Source organism: Podarcis raffonei, chromosome 8 (genome assembly GCF_027172205.1).
Source record: "Podarcis raffonei isolate rPodRaf1 chromosome 8, rPodRaf1.pri, whole genome shotgun sequence".
Lineage (NCBI taxonomy): Eukaryota > Metazoa > Chordata > Lepidosauria > Squamata > Lacertidae > Podarcis > Podarcis raffonei.
The window spans coordinates 45,659,514-45,686,397 of record NC_070609.1 but is presented as its reverse complement, the minus strand read 5'-3'; the positions used below and the strand labels follow the sequence as shown (position 1 = coordinate 45,686,397).

The following is a 26,884-nucleotide window of genomic DNA, read 5'->3' as shown; positions in this document are numbered from 1 at the left end:
AACAGTTCTGCCATGGCAAAGAGCAAATTGTTTACACAAAAAACACCATCCCCTGACTGATATTGCTGTATGTCAAAAGCCAACATTCTTTTCTCTCTGAAAGGATTGAAGCATTAAAATGTGCAGAAAATTAAAGGAGAACTCTAAAATGCAATGTGGATACAGATTTGTATGTTTGTTTTTTTACTATAGATAAGTATGCACACTGAAAGATGGGCTGGGACATATATTTGACAATGGCTGAAATAATGTTTGAAGAATCTGAGAACTGTGAGGTGCCATAGATTTTTATTCTGCTGAATGAAGCTTATGTGGATTCAGACAAGTCTAGTAACTAGAAGTGTCAAATACATTTTCCCCTTTCTCTCCTAGGCCTCTTCTGCACCATGCATTTAAAGCAGTATCATACCATTTTAATCCCTTTGGGATTAAACTAGCCACTACTGGGCCAAAGCTTTCCCTTTCTGTTTGCCACAGGTTTCTTAGCCCTGATTTAGAAAAATGCCTCCTGTTGTATTTGCCCAGGGAGTTCCTTGGCTGATCTGTTATGGTCAGGTCAAAATGCATCAGGGCCTCAATTACAATGCATTTTGTCTGACCCAGAATTGACATAGGTCAGCCTTGACCATTGTAATCGACAGTCTGGGGGAATATTCATTGAGCCCTGGGTCTGTTCAACCCAGCCAAGCCCATCTGAAAGTAATTAGTTTGCTGCCACCAAGCTTGGAAGCAGCCCAATGGTTTTGTTGAGATTTGCTAAACTAAAGCAAGAACATGGCCCTGAATATTTTATAAATTGCAGGGGGCAGATTTTAAAAAGGAAGGGGGGAATTGGTAAAATTGTGGATTCAGTTGTGTGTCAAGGCATATAAGAATTTGCAAGGCTTCTTTTGCTTAAGGTATCACACAATGTGAAAATTTATTTTTAAAAAGTGATAGACATGAGTGTCTGGGGAATTCTTTTATTGCCTATTGCTTGCTTATTGTACATTGAAACTGGATACAAATGTCCAGATATTTGAATTAAATATCATTCAGCAACATTAGTCTGAACTTCTGATAGGCTTTTATTAAATATCTAAGAATTCTCTCTCTCTTTCCTTTTTTTTTTAAAAAAAATGCTCTTATTTCAAACTTTAAAAGTGTTTTAAACTTACCTATTTACCAGTCCCCCCCCTTTTTTTTTACTCATTGGATTTTCCCTGGAAAGTGTACATCTGGATTAAATGAGGAAAAAATGTCAGTAGGCATTTTGTTGCCAATGGCATTTGAAGATGCAGCAAAAAAGAAAAAAGCACACATCAGGACCATCAGTCTCACAACCAATACCCATCTGAAACCACCCTAAAACTGAGAGTGATGTGCCACGTTAATGCATGTACACCTGGCATATACATTAATGATAAATGTGGGCCCGAGAAAAGCAAACTGCAATGGTCTCATATTTTGTTATAGTTCTTGTTCTTATTGTTACTATTGCAGTCATGGTGGCAAACATACTACAAATCTGCAAATATTTATTTAGTTCTCCTCGTCATAGGGTGTTTTTTTCTAATAGGGAATTATTTGGGGACAATGAAAGACATTTGTAAATTAAGCAGATAAGCCCTTTGACAGACAATGATTGTTTTGTTGAACACAAGAATTCTATTGTCCATTGCTTTAGTTGTCAAGAGCCCAGGGAGCTGAGGATTTATGAGGATGTTACAATGGTCTTTTCACTGTGCAGTCTAAGAAGCTGTGAGATTCAGTTCCTCTGCTTTTCAGCCTCTAATCTTTTTATCATGCAAGGACAATACAGGATTCAGCTGGTTCTTGGGACCCAGAACTGTCCATTTAGCATCAGGCACTGTGAAGTAATTACTACAAGGACAATGGGCTGGTTTTTTGGACACCCCGTTTCTTTGCATCCAAAGTACCAACAGTTTCCAAATCCCTACGATGCCACTCAGTATAAACCAACTCCTCAAGAAATGCCTTACTTAAAAAGAGGAAAAAATAATAATCTTGTTATGAGTTGAGCTAAAAGTACCACTATATCAATTCCATTCAAATTACATGTTTATTGGTGATGAGTTATTGATGATACTTTCCACACACACCCTCCCCTTGATTGTTGCATTTTGACTTTGAACACTACAACCTGAAATTGGAATAAATAAGCTGGCCTGTCAAAAAATAGATCCAAAAATGGCTGTTGTGGATTTTCCATCTGTTGCTTGGAAATCATAATCAATGCCAATGGTTCTGTCATGACAAATATGCTAATCCATAATATGTTATAAAAGATAAGTATAATTCTTCTTAATAAGTTATTCCTAAGAAATATAACTTAAGAAGTATCAGCTAGTCGGCATTTCGGCCCACAACTGACAAAATGCATTATGCATCCATTTTAATACCCTGGGAGAGGAAAATACAGCTTTCGGTTTAAGTTTCCCATGTTTACCACCTTTGTTTACCTTTCCTTTGTGGGGGGTCATAATTGATTATTTCCTGTAATGTACAAGTTACAAAGGTCCAAGGCAGGATATAAACCCATGACACATTATAGTAGGGATGTCAGAATTCAGAAACTCCAATGCCAATGCAAATACACACATATCTATCATCTATCTATCTATCTATCATCTATCTATCTATCATCTATCTATCTATCTATCTATCTATCATCTATCTATCTATCTATCATCTCTATCATCTATCTATCTATCTATCTATCTATCTATCTATCATCTATCTACCTACCTATCCCTTGCTGAGAATCTATCTATCTATCTTCTTGTGAGCCAGTGGAAAAGTAAGTCATCTGAAATCTTGCATATAGCCTGTGCGAAAATGGATCAGTGTGTCTGGCTGTTAACTAGAAGGTTGGTGGTTCGAGCCCACCCAGGAATGACTGTGGTCAGGATTCCTGTATTGCATAGGATTGGACTAGATCATGTCCCTTCTGTCTTTACAATTCTATAATAGGATCCTAATAATAATAATAATAGTTGCTGCTGCTGTTGTTATTCAGGGCTGAATAAACTTTCCTCCATGCTTTCCTCCTCTGCATTCTACCACCATCAGAAGTGTGATTGGTGGGTATATGGGACATGACCTCCTCAGCTGTAGTTCCCAGGAACTATGGAACTCCCTGTCCCAGGGATAGCTCTACAGATAATATCCAACCACAGTTCTCACAATCCATTCCCATTCTGACTGAGGGTGATGGGAGCTGGAGTCCAACAATATTTGAAGGGTTCCACAGTGGCTCCCTCTGCCATATCTTATTTCATTGAGTACCCCCAGGAAGAAAGGAATAAAGAAAACCAATGGAAGAAGGTATCCAACCTTTGCTTGGTTTTCTTCTTTTCTGACTTCTACTATGCTAAACTGCCATGAACCAAACTGGAAGTTTCATTCTCATCTCATGAACTTGCTGGAGCAAGGAGGATGGGTCAATTAGCCGGGCAGTTTGGACCATGACATCATCACTCAGAAAGAAAGAAAACATGTCCTGAAGTTGCATTTCTGCATTCCCTCTCCATAATGCCAATTAGCAAAGAACACCTGGCTAGGGCTTCAATCTCATCCTAAATTGGGGTTTGAGCCCACATCTCCATGGAACTAAGTTCTGAATTCTAACTACAACACTACATTCACTCTCAAGCATCTGTATAGGTCTCCGGTCCACACACTGAAGATCAAGCCTGTTTCTCTTTCTCTTCCCTTTCTAATTTGCCTCACAGTGCTTCGAAAGGCCTGAGCCAGCAGAATTTTCTAATTGGCTGCTGCGACAAGACTCTAGCTGTTACTTTTGCAACAGTGTCTCTTACACATGGTAATGATTCCAGAGCCCATTTTCTTTCATGATACTCTGTTTTGTCTCGAAGGGGAAGAGAACAACATGTGGGATATTGACATGGCCTCCAGCACTTTAATTATGGGAACATCCCCTCCCTAGTAATATGTCTGTTCTGGTTACTTTTAAATATTGACGTCAAGAGGCTGGGCCCTCCTTCAAAATTCCCCAGGGTCCCAGGAAAGGGGGGATGCTTTAAAGACTTCATTTATTCTTTTATTCAGCCTGTATTGCCATCCTGAATTTCAACTGAACTCCACCCCTCTTTTCTTTTCCAGAAAGAATTGGGATACTGGATACGTTGGCATCACAGAACTTGACTCTTCACTGGGACTGCTGACTTGCTAAAATGGGTGGAATATGCTACTTCAATTGGCAATGGGTTTCCAGTGGGTGAAGGTAAGATGCCTGATCACAACAGCTTGCACTTCAAGCAAGGATGGAATACTATTTTTTTCCAGAGAGAGAGAGATGTAGTTTCCATTTATTTCTTATATGGAAACCCTTCATGATTCTGATGACTTCCCTATTAAGAGCACCTGTGTGCTTCTCTCACATGATGGTAATCAAAGAAGATTAATACATGCTAATTTGTATGCATTTGAATAATGTAATGGCTTTAGGGGTTGCTCGTGCATAAGTTACCGCCGCTCTGGGCTAGCTTGCCTGGTTAAACCGTTTCTCGCTGGACAGCCATCCACTCCGTGGCTGTTCAGTCGCTGGCAGAATCCGTCAGTGGGCGTTTCTTGAACCTCTTCCAGCAAAGAAGTTCTTAGACGCCAAGTCGCTGCCTACTTTCCCTGCGCGGAAGTCTTCTGCGCAGGGTGGGTGTGGGTAGCGGAGGACCTGTGCTCTCCTCGCTGGTCTCCTGTGAAGAGTCCTGGAGCCTGCTCTCTGCTTCCCCCATCGGCCCCCTTCTATCCCTGGTGTTGCACTGATTTTCTTCCCCAGCCGGAGACCTGCCTCTCTCCCTGCTTGGCCCCTCTCCAGCATCGCTGTGGAGCCTCGCCTCCTCCTCCTCTAGTTCCGATGGCAGTTCCCTGACAAATAACTTTGGCCTACTGACACAAAGAAAATAGTAATGGAAATAGTTGCTAGATTTCTTTTCTTTTTTTTCCTTCCTGCAAAGGATTCTGCTGAATAAATTGTAACTTGGTTGGTTTTTGTCCTTATTTTATACGAGCACAACATATTTCAGTTTAGTGTATACTAGAAAATGTATGGTATAGATGTATACATGTTTTTTACTGGCTCTGTGACCAGACAAATAACTTTGGTTTACTGTTGTTGGAATCACATTAGAGGAAGAGTGCCTGAACATGGCATGACTGGCACCCTCATCTAAAGATAGGCACAGCTGTGAATCAAAATGGCACACACCAATTTCAGCACAGCAGCATCCCACTCAGTGTGTATTCAGCAGCCTTCCCTGCTCTGTGGTATATCCTGTTGGAATGTGACTGCAATAGCTTACTACTAATTGGGAAGCATGCAGGCCAATACCAATGAAGCTTTCCCAGTTAGGGCCAATATGCCTTTAAAACTGTGCACTGCTGGTCCTGCCTTCACTGTGACCTACAGTATTTCTGCATTAAAGTATGGTGCCTATGGTGCCGCAAGGAAGTTGTTAGGGAGCTGTCAGGGCGCTACGAAGTTGTGAGTGGTTGTACAAGAAGAATGGTTGTGGGAAAGTGGTTGCAGAAGAATAGTCAGAACTACAGCCACCTCACTCAAAGCACAACAAAGTGCAAGCTATGCACTTTTAAAAAATGAGGGGAGTACCTCCATCGGTGCTGAACCATGAATCTCCTTGAGGTTTCTTTTCTTTTATAATTATTATTATTTTAATCTCTTTGAAGTTTTTGGTTGCTATTGTTGTTAGAAATAGTGTTGAGATAGACCAGGAGTGAGGCACCTCACACTTAGGTGCCAGGGCCACCCTCGGGTCCTTCCCCAGCCACGTTCCTCACTGGCACCACTTTGTACCACTCGGCTGTTTTTGCCTGGATGGAATACATCCTTAAACACCTGGATGGAATGCATCCTTAAACACCGATTAATGTCTCTTGCTTGCCTGGATGCAGGATAGAGAGTGGTGTGTGAGTATATATAGAAACTAGCCTCCTGTGTGAAGGTACAGTTTGTATTCATTGATCTGCCCACTTTTGCCTCTGGTCCCATCACTGGCATGTGGCCTCCAAAGGGTTGCCCAGAAGGAAGTGCAAACCTTGGAGTGAAAAAGGTTCTCCGCCTCTGAGCTAGAATGGACCATTGACTTGAGATAGCTTGTCAGTCTTTGTATATGTTTTGTACTCGATGTGCAGTTACTACATTTTGAGTTTGTTGATAACCAGTTGTGGTTTTAATCCATAGTGATGGTTCTTGTGTGTGACCCAAATATTTCCCAGTTTCCTGACTGTAAGGCTTATCTTTGGAGCTTATTTTCATCTCATTATTTCATCGGCTCATCATTAACTACTTCATGGAGTGCCACTCATTTCAAAACTGCAATAGCTCTGCTGTTCACATGTGACTGTGGACAGAGGAGGAATTTGATTCAGTTCACATTTAAAGGCAAACCAATCTATTTTGCATTTCCCAAAATAATATGTGAAGGTAACGCAAAAAAGGGGAAAAAAGGTAAAGTTACTATGTGAACCCAAACACAGGCATCCTTTGAAATATGGACTTCTTCAAATTTTGCAATGCAGTCTTCCAGCCAAGTAATGGGAACAGAAATACGGTAGATACAGTCTGGTATATTGTGCATGGAAATACATATATTAGTGAAAATGTCATTTAAAATACATTATATCACGGAAATTGCTTCACAAAAAAAATGTAAATTAGGGGAAATTGCATACAAAAAATGTGTATATTAGGAGAAATTTGCACTAAAATGCTGGTGAATTTTCATGAGGACTAGCATTCTTAAACTGATGAGAAAATGTGGGGAACTGAACTTAAGATTTGAAAACCAAGCAAAACTGCAATTGATAGATTTGTGCATCGCTACATGTGATCAGTCAATGTGTTTTTCCCCCCTCACTGTTCCAGCCTAAAATCTGGAAAGCAGCGCTGGAGTGTGAAGCAATTAGGATAATAAGGAATTTCACATCCCTACTGTTCTCCCTGTTTTGCAGCTATTCTCTGTTCAGTTGTGTTGGTTATTTATTTTTATTTTACCATCTGAGACTCTGTAGATCCATGTTTTCTTTTTTCTGCTATTGAATATGCATGCTGTTGAAACATAAGAATTTTCACATTTTAACTTGCCCCAAACATTTTTCTGCATTGGCTGTAATAGATATCATGCCAGTAACAGCCTTCTTAGCTGCATCTGATGCTAAGTTCCCAACTGAATTACAATGCTCATAATACAGTGCTTAGGCCTATGACATTACAGCTTAGTGCTTAGCTGACTCATTCATATTGTTTTACAGGCAGGGTAGCAATGTTCTGCTTGACAGCTGCTTCATTTCTGCTCAAAATGTCCTTGAGTGTTGATAATCTTATTTCTGGCAGCTAAATGCCCTGTGCGCTGTGACATCGCTTTAAAAAAAGAAAAAGAAAAACCCTCAATACAGGACAGCGTATGTGACATTCATTTGCCAGTTAAGGTAGACTGCAGCAATTAGTCTTGAGAGTTAGTAACATTGATTTGATGCTTAAACAGACAGTGATCAATTTAATTTGGCAACGACATCTATGTGTCATCTAAGGGGAAAATACAGCACTTCAAGTCTCTCTGTGTGGTGCCTGGGACTCTACCTAGGTTACATCCCTCACCAGGCTTCCTTTGTACCCCGCTTGAGTATTTCTGCCTGGCTGGAACGAGTCTGTGAACTCTGCCGGTGCTACTTCCTTGCCTGGATGGTGGGTAGAGAGATGAGCTTTGTGTGTGTGTAGAAATTGGCCTAACGTGCAAAGGGCTGCTGTACAAATTCACAGTGCTGCTCTGCCAACTTTTGCCTCTAGCCACACCTGCCACTGGCATTTGGCCCCCAGAAGGCTATTGAGGAGGGAATGTGGCCCTTTCCCTGAAAGAGAATCCCTATCCCTTTTATAAACTACGGTATCTTGGGGTCGTTGAACACATTTAATGACAAACTCAAAGCTGTGAAAGCTGGAGAATGTTTCCCTTTTGCTAATGTGCCTATATGTGCAGGAGCGATAGTGTGTCAGTCTCCACATATGTGTGCTTAGGCCTGTGGGTTTTAGTTTTTTGTTTCATTTTTGTTTTAACTACCTCCACCCCATACTTTTCTTCCACCTGTCTCAACTGAGGAAAAGAGGCTGGGGAATGAACTTCTAGAAATCCTAATTTTGGAAGTGTGGTGTAAGAGGAGCGCTTACTAATTTGGTAAACAAAGGTCCATTTCCTGAAGTTACAATGGAAAAATAGAAGGATAATTGTAAGTTTTGTGCCTCCATCACTCAAAGCTGTATCTACAAATTCATTTTTCTTTTTTCTTTTGCCTCAATGGCCTTGTTGAGAATCTATTTTAGTCAGCAGGGGAGCTCATGAAGCATGATCACAACCTTGAAATGTCAATACGTGAGGAACAGCAGGAGATTATCAGGTTTCTATAGGTACATGAACATCCATCACGAAATTGTGGTGAAATTATGGAGACAACATCCAAGAGCCACCACAAGGCAATAACTTTTTATCAGGAACAGCTACAGTTTTTGAGTTCCTTAAGAACAGTTACTTTTTGAAAAAAATCTAATTTCAAATATATGCTAATTGGATTTGAGCTGACAGAGCAGGACTAAGACTTTGGGAGTTTGGTGAGAAACCGAATGAAGATGTTGACCCAGTGTGTGGCAGCTGCGAAAAAGGCAAAATCCATGTTAGGGATTATTAGGAAAGGGATTGAAATAAAACTGCCAATATCATAATACAGTTCTAAAAATCTATAGTGCAGCAACATATGGAATACTGTGTATAGCCCAGGGTGCAGAATCTCAAAAAGGATATTACAGAACTGGTAAATGGTCAAGGAGGCAATGGTTACGACATTGGAGCATTATAGTTTGGCCGGGAGCAAGTAAGGGGAAACATGCTAGAGATGTGCAAGATCATGCATGATGTAGATAATCTGAATAGATAGATGCTTTTTTATCCCTTTCTCACTAGAACCAGGGGCCACCCAATGAAATTGAATGTTCACCCAACACATCATGAAACTATGGAATTTGCTGCCACAAGACGTCGTGATGATGTCAAACACCTTGGATGGCTTTAAAATAAGATTAGACGAATTCATGGACGATAAGGCAGTCGTCTAGTCCCCAATGGTTATTTATGTTCTATCTCCACTGTTGGAAGCAGTATGTCTTTGAAGACCAGTTGATAGGAATCACAAGCGGTGAAGAGTGCTGCTGCATCCAGGTCTTCCTTTTCAGCTTCTCAAAGGCATCCAGGTGTCACCGGTGTGAACTGCCCCAAGATCTATGGATGGAGGGCAGTATATATTTTGCCAAACATGAGGCTCAAACCCATGACCCTGGGATTAAGAGTTTCCTGTTGTACAGACTAGATGGGTCTTTGGCCTCATCCAATTTCTTAAAGGAAGTGAGAGAAAGTGTGAAGGATGGGAGTTGTTTAGACTTGTCAAGAACGGGGATGGGGGTGGGGGGGGAGTCTGAGTCAAGCAGCATCCAGTTTTGAGAAGTGTCCTATTGATTTCTGTAGGTGCTTTGAATTTGAAATACAGAGGAAGCTGCTATGCCTATAATAATTTCTGAGAGAAGACTCCCTGCTGGTTGATTTTAGGTGTCCACTCTATTAAGAATTTCAATTGTCTTCCTGCAAAGAAGAACAAACAAGCACCACTTCTGTTGATTGTCATGTAAAACTGGGTGTCCATATGGCATTTACATTCTCTGTTTCAATTCATATTTTGTTCTCCCCTGAAATGATTTCATTCCTGCTGTGCTCACTCAAGAATGTAAATTTCCTGTTTCTGTATCTAAATCATCAAAGAGCAGTCAAAGGTGAAATATACAAAAATGGTTATGATTGCTGAGGCAAAAATGAAAAATAGCAGATAGAAATGTTCCATCAACTGGTGACTATAGTGAGGCTCAGCTTGACCTTATTTGATTGTTTCAACTTTGTTGGACACTTCTTTCCCCAAATCCGACACTCTAGGTGGGTCTTGAGGACAATTTAGCCTAGTAGCTGCTGTTGCTGGAAATACTATGGAAGAATCCTTGACTGAGCATACAAATCTCTAGTGTGCATACTCGATCTTAGAATTCTGGCTGTAGGCTACAGTTCAGATGTTTGTGTATTTGGCTTCCATGGTCAGCAATGGGATGACCTGCTTGTATAAATGAATATTGTTTTATAAATCACAGTAATTACTTTCTGATTCATATTTTAAGTAAGTGCAGGTCTCGTTTAATGAATCAATCCATAGAGACAATTTTGTAGAAGGGAATTCGAATCTACTAAGTGGTAGATTGGAGGATATCATTTAACTTTTGGCTGCCATTGTACTTTGGGTCATTTCCTATAGAGATGTATGTCTCGATTTTTCATCACAGTGCTACTTATTATTTTCTAATGTGTAATGCTGAATGTCTGAGCAGACTGCATAAAAATGTAGTGTTAGAGACAATATAACTCAGGCAGAGGCCAACTCGGCCCTCCAGATGTTTTGGGACTACAATTCCCATCATCCCTGACCACTGGTCCTGTTAGCTAGTGATGACGGGAGTTGTAGTCCCAAAACATCTGAAGGGCCGAGCTTGCCTATGCCTAATATAACTCATTGTGTTTCCAATGCTTAGTTAGGAGTGATATTGCTTTATGTGGCAAAATAGTACAAGAAGGAGGTATATGGAACAGCTGCATATTTCTGCATTGCAGGGGGTTGGAGCAGATGATCTTCAGGGTCCCTTCCAACTCTACAATTCTACAACTTTGGGAAACCCTGTGGTTTGAAGGTCCAAAATATTTAGGGATGAAAAAAAAAACAACAACAACCCTAAGTGGGTGGAAAGAAACCTCTCCCTCCAAAAAAACAGACCTATGAAGATGTATATTCTCAATGGACATTGAATGACGTGTGACAGTTGCAGGGGGGACAGTAGAGGGGGCTGGAATATAGCGGCTGACATCTTGAGCAGCAGCACTCCACACTTTTGTTACGGTTCCCACTTGAGCATGCTCTATTTGCAGTGTTTCATTTGTGAAGGTTCATTCAGAAGATGCTAATGTAATCAAGTTATCACATGTATCAGTTGGTGGAAGCCATAGGAGAGAGTGCTGTTGCACTCAGGTCCTGCTTTATTTATTCATACTATTTAAAATATAAAAATGTAAGTGTGTGTATATGTGTACAGTGGTACCTTGGTTCCCAAACTTAATCCGTTCCGGAAGTCTGTTCCAAAACCAAAGTGTTCTAAAACCAAGACATGCTTTCCCATAGAAAGTAATGCAAAATGGATTAATGTGCTCCAGACTTTTAAAAACAACCCATAAAACAGCAATTTAACACGAATTTTACTATCTAACAAGACCATTGATCCATAAAATGAAAGCAATAATCAATGATGTTGTTGTTGTTTAGTCATTTAGTCGTATCCGACTCTTCATGACCCCATGGACCAGAGCACGCCAGGATGTCTTTGTCCATGGAGTTTTCTTGGCAGGGATACTGGAGTGGCTTTCCAGTTCCTGCTCCAGGTGGATCACATTTGGTCAAAACTCTCCACTATGACCTGTCCATCTTGGGTGACCCTGCACAGCAAAGCTCATAGCTTCTTTGAGTTATTCAAGCCCTTCACCATGACAAGGCAGTGATCCATGAAGGAGAATAAGCAATGTACTGTACTATAAAATAAATAAGAGATGATAAACATGTAGATGATATCAATTACACCCCCCCCTTATGTGCACTGATGATAGTCATTGTTTGGCTGGGGGGGGGGCTTTTGTCCATTTCTGCAGTCACACAATCAATCAATCAATCAGTCAGTCAGTAGCTGAACAGGGTTCCACACAGTCACAAAAATGAAGTCACAAGCCACAGTCACAAGTCAATCCCATAAAACAAAGAACAAGTCACAGTAAAAAAAAAAAACAATGAAAAAGCCACACAAGCAAAAATGCATTTATTTATTTTTTTGCAAAAGCCAAAGCTCCAAATATGACCTCTGTGTTGCGTGCGTGCTTGGGACTCAACAGCCGACAGACTCAACAGGAAGCCTCTGATTAGCAGCAGGGACTCAATTTACAAACAGAACACACTCAACAGGAAGCAGAACATGTTCAGCTTCCAAGGAAAAGTTCACAAACCAGAACACCTACTTCCAGGTTTGCAGTGTTTTATTTCCAAGTTGTTCATAAACCAAGCTCTAAAGTTCATAAACTTAAGTTCTAAAACCTCTGTGTGTGTGTGTGTGTGTGTGTGTGTGTGTGTGTAAAACATGGGTAGGCAAACTAAGGCCCGGGGCCTGGATCTGGTCCAATTTCCTTCTAAATCCGGCCCGCGGACGGTCCGGGAATCAGTGTGTTTTCACATGACTAGAATGCGTGCTTTTATTTAAAATGCATCTCTGGGTTATTTGTGGGGCACAGGAATTTGTTCTTTTTTCCCTTTCAAAATATAGTCCAGCCCCACACAAGGTCTGAGGGACAAGGTCTGATGAAAAAGTTTGCTGACGGCTGGTGTAAAATATATAATCTTCTGAAACATATATATCTAAGTGATGTATGGAAACTAAAGCAGCAACATTTTTTCCAAAAATACATATAAAAGGGTTACATTAATGCAATGTAACATTTAATGTAGCATGTTACATTAAATTAAATGTTACATTTAATACAAAGTTACTAATGCACACTAATCTCAGTTCATTCTCCTGCTGACACATGCACTGTCTCAACTTCCTGGCTGCCACCCAGCTCTCCACCCCCCCTCCACCCCCCACCCCCGGCTCTCAGCCCAAGCAAACACAAAACTTTTACATTTTAAAAGAACTCACAAAGAAGGTCCCTGGAAACGGCTGGCATCACCCTAGTCTTTCATTCTAGGCTTGCATTTTATGGGGAGGCACCAATGTAGATAGTGGTTCTTGAGGCTGCCCACATCCATTCTGCAGTCAGCTGCACTCTCACTTCCAGTTCCAGGTACAGCAGGTTTTGTGTGTTTGTGAGCTTCCCACTGGAAACCCGTGAGAACAGGATGCTGGACTAGACAGGCCACTGGTCTGATCCAGCAGGGATCTTCCTATGTTCTAAATGAACGTGTGTTTGGGATCCTTGATATGTTGTAGAAAAATGTCACTGCAGTATGTTCTTTTGGATTAGAGGAGGGGATTTTATTTTATCCTGAGGCCTAGTCTCTTACGAGCACTCATCTCAAGGTCACAAATCCAGTGGTGAGAGGAGCCAGAGGAAAATGTGAGCAGGTAGGGCTCTTATCTTTCTCCCAATAATACAGAGAGAGTTCAATATGCACACATCTCTCTCCATATCCAGGCAACCAAGAAGCATGATCATAGTTCAGTGACATGTTCCAGACCAGGGAAAATACTCAACCAGGCAAAAGCAGGCTCATTGAAGGGTCTAGTCTTGGCAGGTGTAAAGCACAGAGGGCTGCATTCTGTCCCCAGGCCTGGGGTTTTATGTGCTTTCCTAAAACTTCTAGGAAAGTGAAACTCTACCAGGATGGGAGTGGGCTTAGATGCAGCATACCTCTGCTGCAATGTGAGGGCAGAGAGCAACCTTATTTTAGGGTAAAGTGTGCACAAGCCCAGAGAACAGCTTTGCTGATTTCCCTAGATGAGCCTTATTATGCCTCTATTAATTTACTAATTATTTAGACAATTTTCAGGGTTGCATAGATGAATTGCTAATCAGAAGTATTAGCAATCCCAGAATGTGGTAGCAATTTCTAAAGTATGTGCCTCTTTGCATATAAATAATGGTTTTAGCAGCTTGCATCACAGAGGGAAAATATAATAATATACGTAAGTATCATAAATTGAGATCAAAAGAAGGCAGCACATGTCAATTTTCTGAGTTCATTAGCTTTGGGTATGCAAGGAAATAGTGTAGATACCATGTTACTTAGAAAGAATGTTTTATTTATTCATTTATTTAAAATTATTTATATCTTGCTCTTTGGCCCTCAGGAGATCAGTGTGGCACAGTAAAACAGCATAAAATATGAACTAACTATAGAAAACTGTAAAACTCACAGCAGTCCAAATAACTAGGGCACAGAAGCTTGACTGAATAGAAATGTTTGACTGCCCTCTGACCCAAGCGCTGGGAGGAAGTTACTGGGGTGGGGGATGATGGCAGAAATGTTGTTAGAAAAGGCAGTTCTCACATGTTCTTAGAAAAGACACTTCTCTGGCAACATTACATGGAGAAAGGCAGCCTTTTGAAGCTGCAAAGCACCTTACACCTGACTTCAATGTGGTGCCATGGGATTTACTAGTGGGTGACCTTGCCCTCCTGTCAAATTTGGCCCACAAAGCTAATTTCACCAATGACCTGGTCGGTGGAGTCAAAAATACATGGCCCTGAATCCTTTTCCCCACATGGTTTGCCTTCGTACAATGCAAATCTAAAGGAGAATTTATAATTGGGTGTGGTGGTGTCAAGAATGCATTTCTGATATAGGATCTGCTTCACCCCTGACAACTTGCCTTTGCAATCACTCTCCATGCTGTTCAATTATACTCTGGTGCTGGGCGGGTGGGGAAGGGTTTTATAAAATTAATAATAATAATAGCAGCAGCAACAACAACAATAATAATAGCAATGAAAACAAATGCACTGAATAAGCCATTTATATTGTAGCTCCATCATAGTTTCCATTGCTAAACCAGACTGCACAGTTCATTAAAAAGAAAATGAAAAAATAGCACAAAGTTAGAGGGAAACAATAACAGATTATGATTACCCTGTAGCAGCATTCTGCCTTTCACATACCTGAATAAAAATGATCTCTCTCTTTCTCTCTCTCTGTCTGCTAATGAAGAGCCGTTTCCAACAAATTTGGCAGAGACCAGGTTTCAAATGCTTGCTATGATCATAAGGAGAAAATCTTTGTTAACAGTGACAAAAGCAAGCCTGCATAATCTGGGATCCACCAAGCTGCCAGCCAGCTGTGCTTGGTGGCTGCTCAAGTGCTCAATAAAATGCCCATTTTTGCCACCTGCCTCTATGGGACTGCCCAGTGGGTAGCTTGCCTAGTAGGATCCCTGCTTATGGAAGAGGAAATTGCCTATCCAAAAACGAAGACAAAAGGACACACATTTGCATATAAAATGAAATAAGTTTGCAAACTGAGAAATAATTTAAGGCAAAACATTTCACCATTATGGGGTGGCCTGTGTTCCTGCTCAGTCTGCTGACCAGGTTATGTGCATAGATGCTTGGGCATCCCCAGGGGAAGTCAAAGTAAATACTCCAAATGAATAAACAACTACACATGAGAAGCAGAAAGATTCACCTTTAAATGCAAACTGAATCAAACTTCTCCCATGTCCCTATGTTCATACTGAAATATTGCTATGCTTTCCCACTCCACCACCAATCTCAACCACTGCCATCTAAAATGGTACCCCTGCAATAAGGCAGAGCTGAAGCTAACTGGAACACCATTCCAGCACTCTGAAAGTATCTTCAGTTGCTTTGTTTAATTGCACATCACAAGAGTATATTCCCCAAATGCAACAGTGGATGCATAAAAGGTTTTTATCAATTAAAATCTAATTTTTGCCTTATTTTTGCCTGCTGCCACTATTATACACAAGGGTTGTTTTGCACAGGGAAGAGACATGGTTTGGTTCAATGACCTTTTTCAACTACCAGAGGTTGTATTAATCTTTAATAATCTTCCTCTCCTCTATTCCCCCCCCCATTTTTTTTTCAATGGGGCTGGTTTTTCTCTCCTTCCCCACTGCCTGCCCCCACTAGCCTGTAAACACAGGAGAAAAGACACCCTTACAGGAAGCAGCTTCCCATTCAGTGAATCACAATGTTTAAATGGCACGAAGCAGAGCTGAACAAAGATTCTGTTATGCTGGAGTGCAGCACAGCCAACCACAACTGCTGCTTCTGCTGCTTTCTTGCAGCATAAACAAAACGATCCAACAGAAGCCAGTTCAAGACGTTTGCCTGCCGAGTATCACACTCCTTCCCTGATTGTTTGTGACCCTGTACTAAGCCATTGTCTCCCCTGCCCCCTCAAAGGATATATGGTTATATTTCATCAATAAAATGGACTTGCTGCAGAGAAATGTTGCACTCTTGGGTCCCAGATCCCTGGCGGTTGTAAGAATCAGCATGTTGATGTCTCTGATGGGCAAGCAATGGTGGTTGGGTGGGAAATGGGTACATTATCTAGACTCAAGGATCTTGGTCCAGGATACAAGCCCAGTACTGAGATGGGGGAAAGGGTTATGTGGCAGAATTGAGGGTATACTCTGTAAGCGCATCTATATGGGATATCCAGGGCTTGTAAAATCTAGTGAAGTTTGTTACAACCAGGCAGAAGCAGAAGCCAGTCAAGAATTGCTGCAACAGAAAATGCAATATTCTGAACAGCGAGCCACATCTATCATGGATGAATGTGTCAATTCCAGTTTCTTCCCATCCCCCCCACCCTTTTTCCAATTTAAAGTTCACTTCTCCACATTTCTACATGAGTTTCCATTTTTTAAGACCTCAGGAAAATTCACCAGCATTTATCCCAATACAGTGGTACCTTGGGTTAAGAACTTAATTTGTACTGGAGATCCGTTCTTAACCTGAAACTGTTCTTAACCTGAAGCACCACTTTAGCTAATGGGGCCTCCCGCTGCCACCACACCGCCGCCACACGATTTCTGTTCTCACCTGAAGCAAAGTTCTTAACCCAAGGTACTATTTCTGGGTTAGTGGAGTCTGTAACTTGAAGTGTCTGTAACCTGAAGTTACTCAAGGTACCACTGCATGCAAATTTGCCTACCATGCACACTTTCGCAAAACCATTCTCCTTAGTCTTCTGCTATTATTATTATTATTATTATTATTATTATATCCTGCCTTTCCCCTCACAGGGAATCAAGGTGGCTTACAGATAAAATGGGAACAGCTAAAAACATGGGGGGGGGAGGAAGAGAAATCTTTTTAAAAAAGAATTAAAACATGTAGGTGTGTTTATTGTAATTATCTGTATTAAAACATACAAATAATTACAATAAAAACAACACAGCATCAGCCCTTTCCTTAAAATCAGTCAGCGCTCAAAAGCCTGTTAGAATAATACAATGCATCTGTTTGTTATTATTGCTAATATATGCATTTTTATGCAGGTTTTATCATTTTGGTGCACATTACTTGGCACAGAAAAATTCAGAGAAGTGCAGATTTCCATGGGGGGGCTCTGATTCGGTTCACATAATGTTTCAGATAGTGCAAGGTAGGTAGGTTCACCTTTAAGTGATAAATTAATCCAGTTTCCCTCTTTCTGTCTCGAGGTATGGAAATATGTGGGTTTGAATATGCCAACTAGATGTTTCAGAACACTGTTTTGAATTACAAAAGGATAAAAAAAACAAAACAACGTGTTTGTGTTGACTGTCTAAAGCAGCAGTAATCTTGGCTATGTTTGGCTGTGGATAGAAAATCAAGGTCAAACTGCACGCTTATGCTTAATGCGTACCATACCGCTATTTCTCCCTTTCTTCCTTACTAAATAACAAGTGGGGGGAGGGATTGTTAACTATCAGGACAGCAGTGCATCAGGAGGAAAGGTTCATCATTTCTCTTTCCAGCCACACAGCCATCACCACCAAATGGCCACCATCATGGCTACCAGGGTTAGTAAAAACGTTCCTTGGAGCTTTATGGGTGCAAGATTGTTGGCATGTCACAGGTCAGGAGATAAGGGACAAGTCTCATGCCACTGTGCACTGAAGTCTCTATAACAACTGTCCGTCCACATTTGTACTTAAGGCAGTGGCAGTCAATGTGACACACCCTCCAAATGTTGTAGAATCCCACACCCATAACCCTTGGCTGCTGACTGTTAGCTGGCGGCCAATGGGATTTGTTGTCCACAACATATGGCTTGGCCACATCAAATATCTCTGAAATAATTAAGAAAAAAAATGAGACCCTTGGGTATAGGGAATTATACATATTTAATAAAAAATAAAAATAAAAATGAGATGTAACAGCACACTGTGCATTGAGCAAAATATGTAGTATGGCCTTTCCAGCCAGGCACTTCAACAATGCACATTCAATAAAGCAAAAAGGAAGCCAAGCAATTATCCATTTTTTTCAAAACAACAATGAGGTTATTGGATGTTTTTAAGAGCAGAGCTGTGTTTATAGGTTTGCACTGGGCCCAGAAAAACAATATTTTTGTTCTGGGTTGACATATTTTGGTCTAGCTATAAGCCAATTTCTGAATAATTGTTTCCACAACTGCAAATTCAGTACAATGAAAGGCATCAGTTCTGAGTTCTGTGTCCAGTTCTGTGGGCACCACAGTTAAAGAAGGCTGGAACATGTGCAGACGAGAGAGCAACCAGGATGATAAAGTTTTATGGGAAACAAGTTTTATGGGAAACAGTTGAGGAAGTTAGTGTGTTTAGCCTGAAGAAGAGAAGACTTAGAGCTGCTGCTCCAGAGAGTAGAAAGCAAACTAATGGATTAAAATTACAACAAGGAGATTCAGAGAAAACATTAGGATGAACTTGCTAGAGCTCTTTGACAGTTGAAGAGGACCATGTCGGAAGGTGGTGGACTCTCCTTCGTTGGAAGTTGTTGATGTTTTTTGAGAAGGTTGGATGGTTAACTTTCAAGAATTGCATAGTTGTGATTCTTGCATCCTGTATTATGCTACATCCCAGCTATATAATTATATGATCATCTGATTTCTTATGATCCACCTCAACTGCTGAGATCTTTGGATGGGGCACTTTTGGTGATCCCCCTTCTCCTGAGGTTTGGCTGGCCTTCACAAAGGACCAAGCCTTTAGTGTGATGAGCCATGCCCTGTGGAACTTCTTGCCAATAGAGGTTCAATGGGAGTCATATCCACTTGTTTTTCGATGTCTACTGCAAGGTGCATTATTCAGACAAGCCTTTCAAACTTGAGATTCTTTGCCAATTAGCTTTTACATTATTTTGTTGTTATTTTTTGTGTTTTTAAGTTGTATGCCACCTTGCAATATTCTTTATGAAAGTGCACTTCATATTTAAATAAAAATAATGTTTTCTTGAGGTCCTTAGGGGAAAGGTCAAAGGACAAAGGGAATTATCAAATATATTTCATAAAAACATAAGGAAAGCTCCATCTAGTGGCCAACGTAGATGCCTTGGGGAACTTTCAAACAGCATCTGACAAAAGGAACACTATTTCCTTCTGTACTCTTCAGCAACTGCTATTCAGTACATGACTTCCCCCAATTGTGGAGGCAAAGCATAGCCAATATAGCTAGTTGCCATTGTTAGCTTTCTCCTGCATGCATTTGACCAATCCTCTTTTAAAGCCATCTAAGTTGGTGGCCATCATTGCCCCCTGTGGATTTAAGTTCCACAATTTAACGATGCACTTCATGAAGAAGTACTTTCTTTTATCTGTCTTGAATCTTCCAAAATTCAGCTTCATTGAATGTCCGCGAGTTCTGCTGTAATGAGAGAGGGAGGGGCAAAATAATCTCTATCCTCTTTCTCCATGCTATGCATACTTTAGAAACTTTTACCATGTTGTCTCTTTCTCGGCTTTTCTCTAAACCAATAAATCCCAAATGTGGCAACCTTTCTTTACAAGGGGGTTGCTCCACCACCTCAGTCATTTTGGTTGCCCTTTACTGAACCTTTTCCAACTCTACGATATCTTTTCTGAGGTACGGCAACCAGATCTGTATATACCGTAGTTTTCCAAATGTGGCCACACCATAGTTTTGTATAACAGCATTATATTTTGGATGACACCTTCTGATTGTCACAAGAAAGACCCATGGATCAAACAGCACTCTTCTTCAGCAGATGTCTAGAAACAAAACAAAACAGTCAAACAGTTATAATATCACTAGACGCCTTCAGTTGCTCGCTTTTGTTTGTAACCTTTGCAAACATATGCTCCCCTCCTATAGAATTAGCTTCCTCCAAAGGTGGTGATCATCATAATCGTATCTTTGCTTTGGCTGATGAGGAGAGCTGCACTTTTCAAAATCCAAAATGTGCAAGCTGTGTGATCTTTAAAAGGTTGCCTAACCTGACTGTGGAGAACCAATTAATTCTCACAGAGTTTAATTAATCTGCACTTAATAGGTAAACATTCTGCATGTGTTTACTTTAGCAATCTTGGCACATCTTCACACATATGAAAATGATGCATGTAGGGTTTTTTTCTTTATAGCATGACATTGCCAGTATCTAGCTGTTTCATATCTAAATCCATGGGGTATGGTTAATGGGAGATTTAAGCATGCGCTTAATCCCCTCTCATGGTGATCAAGTGATTTAAAAGTGCTTCATGCTAACTAAATGGTGTCCATGGTGTGTAGCATTCCTCTCCAGTCTTTTGTTGCCACCTTGTCCATGAGTGAGGCCTCTTTAAATGATCCTTGAAACTCTCCATATGCCACACATCCTCTCCCTCGATCATACCACTCTCTGGCACTACTTCAGACCCTCCTTGAATGTTTTCTTTTCTTTTGGTTGGCTGGAATGTGTCATAATAATATGCTCTGATAATGCCTCTTGCTTGTTAGGATGAAGGCTAGAGAGAGGTGTATGAGTGTGTGTAGAAACTAGAAATGTTTCTGAGCACAATTCAAAGTGTTGGTGCTGACCTTTAAATCCCTAAATGGCCTCACCCCAGTATACCTGAAGGAGCGTCTCCACCCCCATCGTTCTGCCCGGACATTGAGGTCCAGTGCTGAGGGCCTTCACTGTGAGAATCAAAGTTACAGGGAACCAGGCAGAGGGCCTTCTCAATAGTGGTGCCCGCCCTGTGGAACACCCTCCCATCAGATGTCAAGGAAATAATCTGACTTTTACAAGACATCTGGGCGGACTTCCGGGTTGGCGCCATTGTTTAATGGCGGATTCCCTCCGAGCTCCGGAGGGAATCGGCTCCGTAGCGTCTGGGTCTGGCCGCTGCGGCGAAGCGGAGACCCTTAAAATCACAGGCGCGGAAGCCTGTGAACACAGAGACTCGGCGGGCACCATTTGCGCCCCCCCAATCCGTGACGGAGCCTTTTTAAAGGCTTCGGAGCGGGGACGGGGTGAGGCGTGGTGCTGAGAGTACTCCCTCGTCTACGGAGTGAAGCCGCAAGCCATTGACAGAGAGCACCAATTTCTTCTTTGGATCGATTGGACTCTAAAACATCAACCCGTGAGTAATACGGAGATTGGAACTTTAAAAAATTTTATTTTGGATCTGGAACGAGCGGGAAGGGGTTAAAAAGGAAGTCCACCCCCCCCTCTTTGTAAACAATCTAAAGCAAAGGACCGGGCAGCTAAGGTCGAGAGAATCTGTTTTTTGCTTTTTAATAAAAGATTTTGACTTCACGGTTTTGACATTATAAGAAGATTTACTGGAGGATAAAAAGAATTTTGGGAGCTGAAATTTCACCCCCCCTAGACCCGGGAACGTCCTGTGAGAAAGCCTGCTGTATTGAAGAGCTTGACAGCTGTCAAGTTAGCTGTCAGTCAGCTAGTTGTCAGCTGGAAAAAGAGAACATTGTTTCTGTTGCTTCTGCTGGTTTATTTGTTATAACTTGCTGAAAATAAGGAGGGCTGATACAAAATAACTGGACTTTTGGTTGTGAGATGAAAGGAATATTAAGGAACTAAAATCCCCCTAGAGGGGTATTAGTGACATTACACTACAAAAATGGCTGGAGCATGGAAAATTCAAGCAGAATTGGACAGAGCATTTGTTCTCCTGGGAAAGTTACAAGACGAGTACAATGCTTTGTCTACAGAGGTTTCAGTACTACGCTTGACAGTAAATAACAGTTTTGATCCTGATAAGGACTTGAAACAGGAAGCCCATTCAACTGAACAAATAAATGAAACTGAAAGTTTAGACACGATGGAGCAATATGTTGCTTTTGAAGAAAATGAAGGAGGAGCTGGAATTCTGCAGGAGTCAAAGGAGAGTTGCAATATGAGGCCTGACATGATGACAAAAAAGGATAATAAAAATTTGATGCGGAAAGCCTGGCCTGAATGGGAGTCTGAAAAATGGAGAGATCTCCTTTGGAGGAGATCTGAAGACCTGAGGATTACAAATTTGCTGAAGGTGAAAGTTGGAGCTTTGGGGACATGTGGATTTGAAAGAAATATGAAACAAGAGTTGGAGTACCCCATAGGCTTTGCTTTTAAGTACGGAGGTCTGGCTGGAAGCAATATGGATCCTGTTGGGCCGGAGCCTCTCTGAGACTTGGGGTCTAACATTAAGGACTATCAAAGAGACCGGCAGAAAGGAACTGAGAGAGATATAAGGGCCTCGGACGTGAGATCTCCAGGCTAAATAACATAAAGACTGATGGATATTGGTTGGGGACTGGAACCGGGAAAAGGGTGGGTGGAGGTTGGGAATCCAAAGGGTATATAAGTATAATTTGCCTTGTTTTTTATATTTTGTTAGTTGTATGGAAATTGGGAAAATCGTGGAAGGGAAATTTTGGTCGACTTTAGGAAAAAGGTTTAAGAATAATTAATGAGGTATAAGTATTGACGTGTAAATTTGATAAGGTAAAATTGGTTTTTTTAAATTAAATAGAAATAAGGCTGGTAAAAATAAATTGAGGGAATGGAAAAAAGAAGTAAAGTAAAATAACAGTATGTTAGAACAAATGTTCAAGTTAAAGTGAAGAAATAAGTTAAGGACTTGCTGAATTGACAATTTAAATTGGAATACAAGAAGGGGAGGTGTGAGGAGGTCTGAGAAATAAGGTTAAGGAAAATAAGTATCTGAAACTTTATGTGTTTTTTCTTTTTTTTTGTTAAGTCTTAAATTTTATGTATTTTTGTGTTGTTTTTATTCTGTTTATTTTTTGTTTTTGATTGTTATATGTTTGTTGAAAATACCAATAAATATTTAATAAAAAAAAAATACAAGACATCTGAAGGCAGCCCTGTTTAGGGAAGCTTATAATGTTTGATGTTTTATCACTTATTATTAATATTTATATTTATATTCTGTTGGGAGCTGCCCAGAGTGGCTTGGAAAACCCAGCCACATGGGCTGGGTATAAATAAATAATTATTATTATTATTATTATTATTATTATTATTATTATTATTATTTATTACTGTACAGAGACAATATTTGCATTCATTGCTTCACCTACTTTTGGCTCTGGTCTTGCCCACCACTGATATGAGACCCTTGGAAGGTTGCCCAGAAAGGAATGTGGACTGAAAAAGTTTCCCCCGTTCCTGTAGTACAAGGGACCACATAGTATAAAGGACTGTTGCTGTACAGCACAGAGAAAATGGGAGATGCATAGAGGCTCTTGCCCCTTGAACAATTTTCACAGCAGAAACTGTGAAAGATAGTTCTGTATAGTTTAACTGCTATTTCTTTATGGTTATCTTGGAAAAAAGGGGGTCAGGACTCAGAATGGCAGCAACCTCTCCTATTACATAATTACTCCAGAAGCAATTGAAAAGCAGAGTTTGCAGATCCCAATTATGTAAAGCGATGCTCTAGCCCATTCAGTGAATGAAACTGCTCCTAATTCAAATCTGCAGGATACCTTTGGTACTATTCGATTAATACAAAATCTTTGGGGGTTTTTTAACACACTTTCAGCACCTTTTGATCAAGACAGTCAGTTCCAAGTCAGGGGATTCAGCTGCAGCCTGTAATTTCTGGCCTCAAGAAGTAGGGGTTGGGGGTTTCCAAGATTTCTGTGTTCATTGACCCCTTATTGAGCTTATAAAGTTGCCATCAGCACCAACCCAAATTCTTAGGAATGTAAGTGAAATAAAGTCAAGAAACACCAATATGTAATCAACGTTTTTCAGTCACCAATCTTCATTACTAAAAATTACCATGTGTAAAGAAGAAGAGAATAGTTTTGTATTGTGAAGGTTCCTCACTGGGAGTGGGAACACTCTGTACCATGCACATAGCCTTTATTTCTGAAGATCACAGTTCCTAATTAAAGTGTAGGTTAAACCACAGAGCCTAGGACTTACCGATCAGAAGGTCGGCGGTTCGAATCCCCGCGACGGGGTGAGTACCCGTTGCTCGGTCCCTGCTCCTGCCAACCTAGCAGTTCGAAAGCACGTCAAAGTGCAAGTAGATAAATAGGTACCGCTCCAGTGGGAAGGTAAACGGCGTTTCTGTGCGCTGCTCTGGTTCTCCAGAAGCGGCTTAGTCATGCTGGCCACATGACCCGGAAGCTGTACGCCGGCTCCCTCGGCCAATAAAGCGAGATGAGTGCTGCAACCCCAGAGTCGGTCACGACTTGACCCAATGGTCAGGGGTCCCTTTACCTTTACCTTTACCTCTGTCTCTCACAAATGTATTTTCCATCCTGGGCCCTTTTCAAACCCCAGCCCAGCCCTATTCATCCTAAGGGGCCCATGTCAACCAATTTCAGAAACCAGTGGTTAGATCATCATCTTGTTTATTAGTATTCTGAAGACAATAAGCTATTAATTCTATGAAAAACAGACAAATATCTTACAGTTTGGGTTTCTCTCTTCCTATTTTCTCTTCCAGTCTTAATGGCTGTTCACCCTATATATGTTTGCATAAACATTAAATCATGGACCCCAAAAGTTCCTTTTTCCAACCCTAGATTCCTTTTCTCTGTGAGGTTATTTATTTGTAAATTCTGTCTCTTTTGAATCTTTGCTAATGCTATTTTTAACGCTTTTGTGCTGTATTGTGGTATCTATTCATTTGTTTTTAATGATAAGATTATTGGCTTTTTTTTAGCTGCTTTGTTAGCCCTTCTGAGCATCTCCATTGGAAAGCAAAAGTGAGTTAGAAATTTCATTCGCAAAAGGAGCCACCAACAAGCCCCAGGGTCAGTGGCAGTTGTGTGTCTGTTCCATTTGATTATTTGTTTATTCTTGTTTATGAATCATTTCCAATGAAACAGCTAGAAGTGATATACATATATAATTAATGAAAACAATTTCAAATCCAATATAGATGACGAATGGGATAAAAATAACAAGCTCCCTTTAAAAGACTTTGTTGAAAAGGCTATGATTTGGAAGGTTGTACAGTGGTACCACGGGTTAAGAACTTAATTCATTCTGGAGGTCTGTTCTTAACCTGAAACTGTTCTTAACCTGAAGCACCACTTTAGCTAATTGGGCCTCCTGCTGCTGCCGCGTCGCTGCTGTGTGATTTCTGTTCTCATCCTGAAGCAAAGTTCTTAACGTGAGGTACTATTTCTGGGTTAGCGGAGTCTGTAACCTGAAGCGTCTGTAATCCGAAGCGTCTGTAACCCGAAGCTTCTGTAACCCGAGGTACCACTGTATATGTCTGATATGCTTGCACACACACATTTTTTTCCCTCCATCGCTTCTGTGTCCCCCCCGCCCCGCCCCATTGGTCTCATTCTAATTCTGAAACAAAATTAAAAATAAATGTTCCAAATGAAAATAAATGAAGAAATGCCTCTGAACAGTGTGTGTGTGTGTGTGTGTGTATACATATACATATATATATATATATATATATATATATATATATATATATATATATATGAAAGCAAAGTCTGCCTCCTTTTGCTCTGTACTAGTTTAGATCTAAAGCATGCAAATTCTGTTGCATGTTGAAATTAGGCTGCTATTGGGGCTGGAAATTTTTTATAGACTTTTTTCTGCATAAACCTGCAAACAAAAAGAAAAGGTCTAAGGTTAATTTTAACCTCCTTACATACAAGCCCTCTTGTAAATGAAAAGCACTCAAACCTGGCTTATAATGTGAATGCGACATATAATAATTGGCAGCTTCTTGACTTAGGTTATTTCTCCCTCAGGGCCCCATCTACAACCACTCACTTATATAATAGAAAAAAGGCTATTGGAATGGGAATGGGCAAAGGCTAGGGCGATATTGGATTTTGAGTATACGGTAAATTATGAATTTTCCACTTAGCTCCAAGTCGCACAAGTATACAATTATTATTTAAAGTAAACTCCTCCAAGAGCATAGTCATTATGTCAAATGATACTATCAATCATTGTGTTCCTTAGTAAGACTCCTTTTCTTATGCTGGTTGTTTTCCTATTCCTGCTGAGTGTGTGCTTAAGAATAGACAGTCTATGTCACATTTATCTCAAGTGCATCTCCCCAGGGCAGTTGAAGAATGTAAAACTCAGTTTGCAACCATTTTTCATTTCCCAATCCTTTTAGTCTCACTCTCTCTCTCTATCTCCTATTTTGAAATCATTCAGTTTGTTTGTACTTTCAAATTGTGCCTTCACTAGACACTGTGCGTGCTTGAAAATGAAACCAAAACCAGAGAAAAATAATTTCTATGACACCTCTTTTAAACTGTTAATATGCGTAAATGCAAATTTAGAAAGTAAAATATTACAATTTAAATTGAAACACAGGACAAAAGACATAGCTTTTGTATTAGGGTAGAAATACTGGGCAAATAATATAGACTTTTGTAAATAGGTGGGGCCAGGCAGAGGTGCCTGTCACAAACCACAGTGTATCCTCTGGATTTATGCACACGCACTCAACCCCTACAACCACATAGCCTTCCTTGCTTGCTTGCCACAGATCTGCTACTCTTGCAAGTGAGAAATCACTCTGTTCTCTCCCTCTATGCTTCTTCAGTTCTCTCCATCTCCCTTATGGTACACAGAAAGATACCTTACTGGGATTTGTAGTCTGGTAAGAGCAGGGAAAGAGGGATAGAACTCAAGCACTCAGAATGCACTGCACTCCAGCCTGGTTCATTGAGTTTGAAACCATCCAGTGACCCTCTGGAATTTTCAAAGACATATGTGAAACTTGGATAGAACCTGGGCAGTTTCTAATCTTTAATTAGTTTGACCAGCAT

The 26,884-nt window shown here is 40.6% G+C and overlaps 1 protein-coding gene across 2 annotated transcripts in view; it reads left to right on the top strand.

Moving 5' to 3' along the window:
* CDH11 (cadherin 11) overlaps nt 1-26,884 on the top strand; it is a 113,855-nt gene that overhangs the window by 42,765 nt on the left and 44,206 nt on the right. Inside the window, exon 2 of one of the 2 annotated variants that reach the window (XM_053399640.1) lies at nt 4,130-4,246. The gene's annotated coding sequence lies outside the window, so the exon portion shown is untranslated. Of the gene's footprint in view, nt 1-4,125; nt 4,247-26,884 lie in introns of both variants that reach the window. The other variant, XM_053399639.1, reaches the window with a different exon arrangement.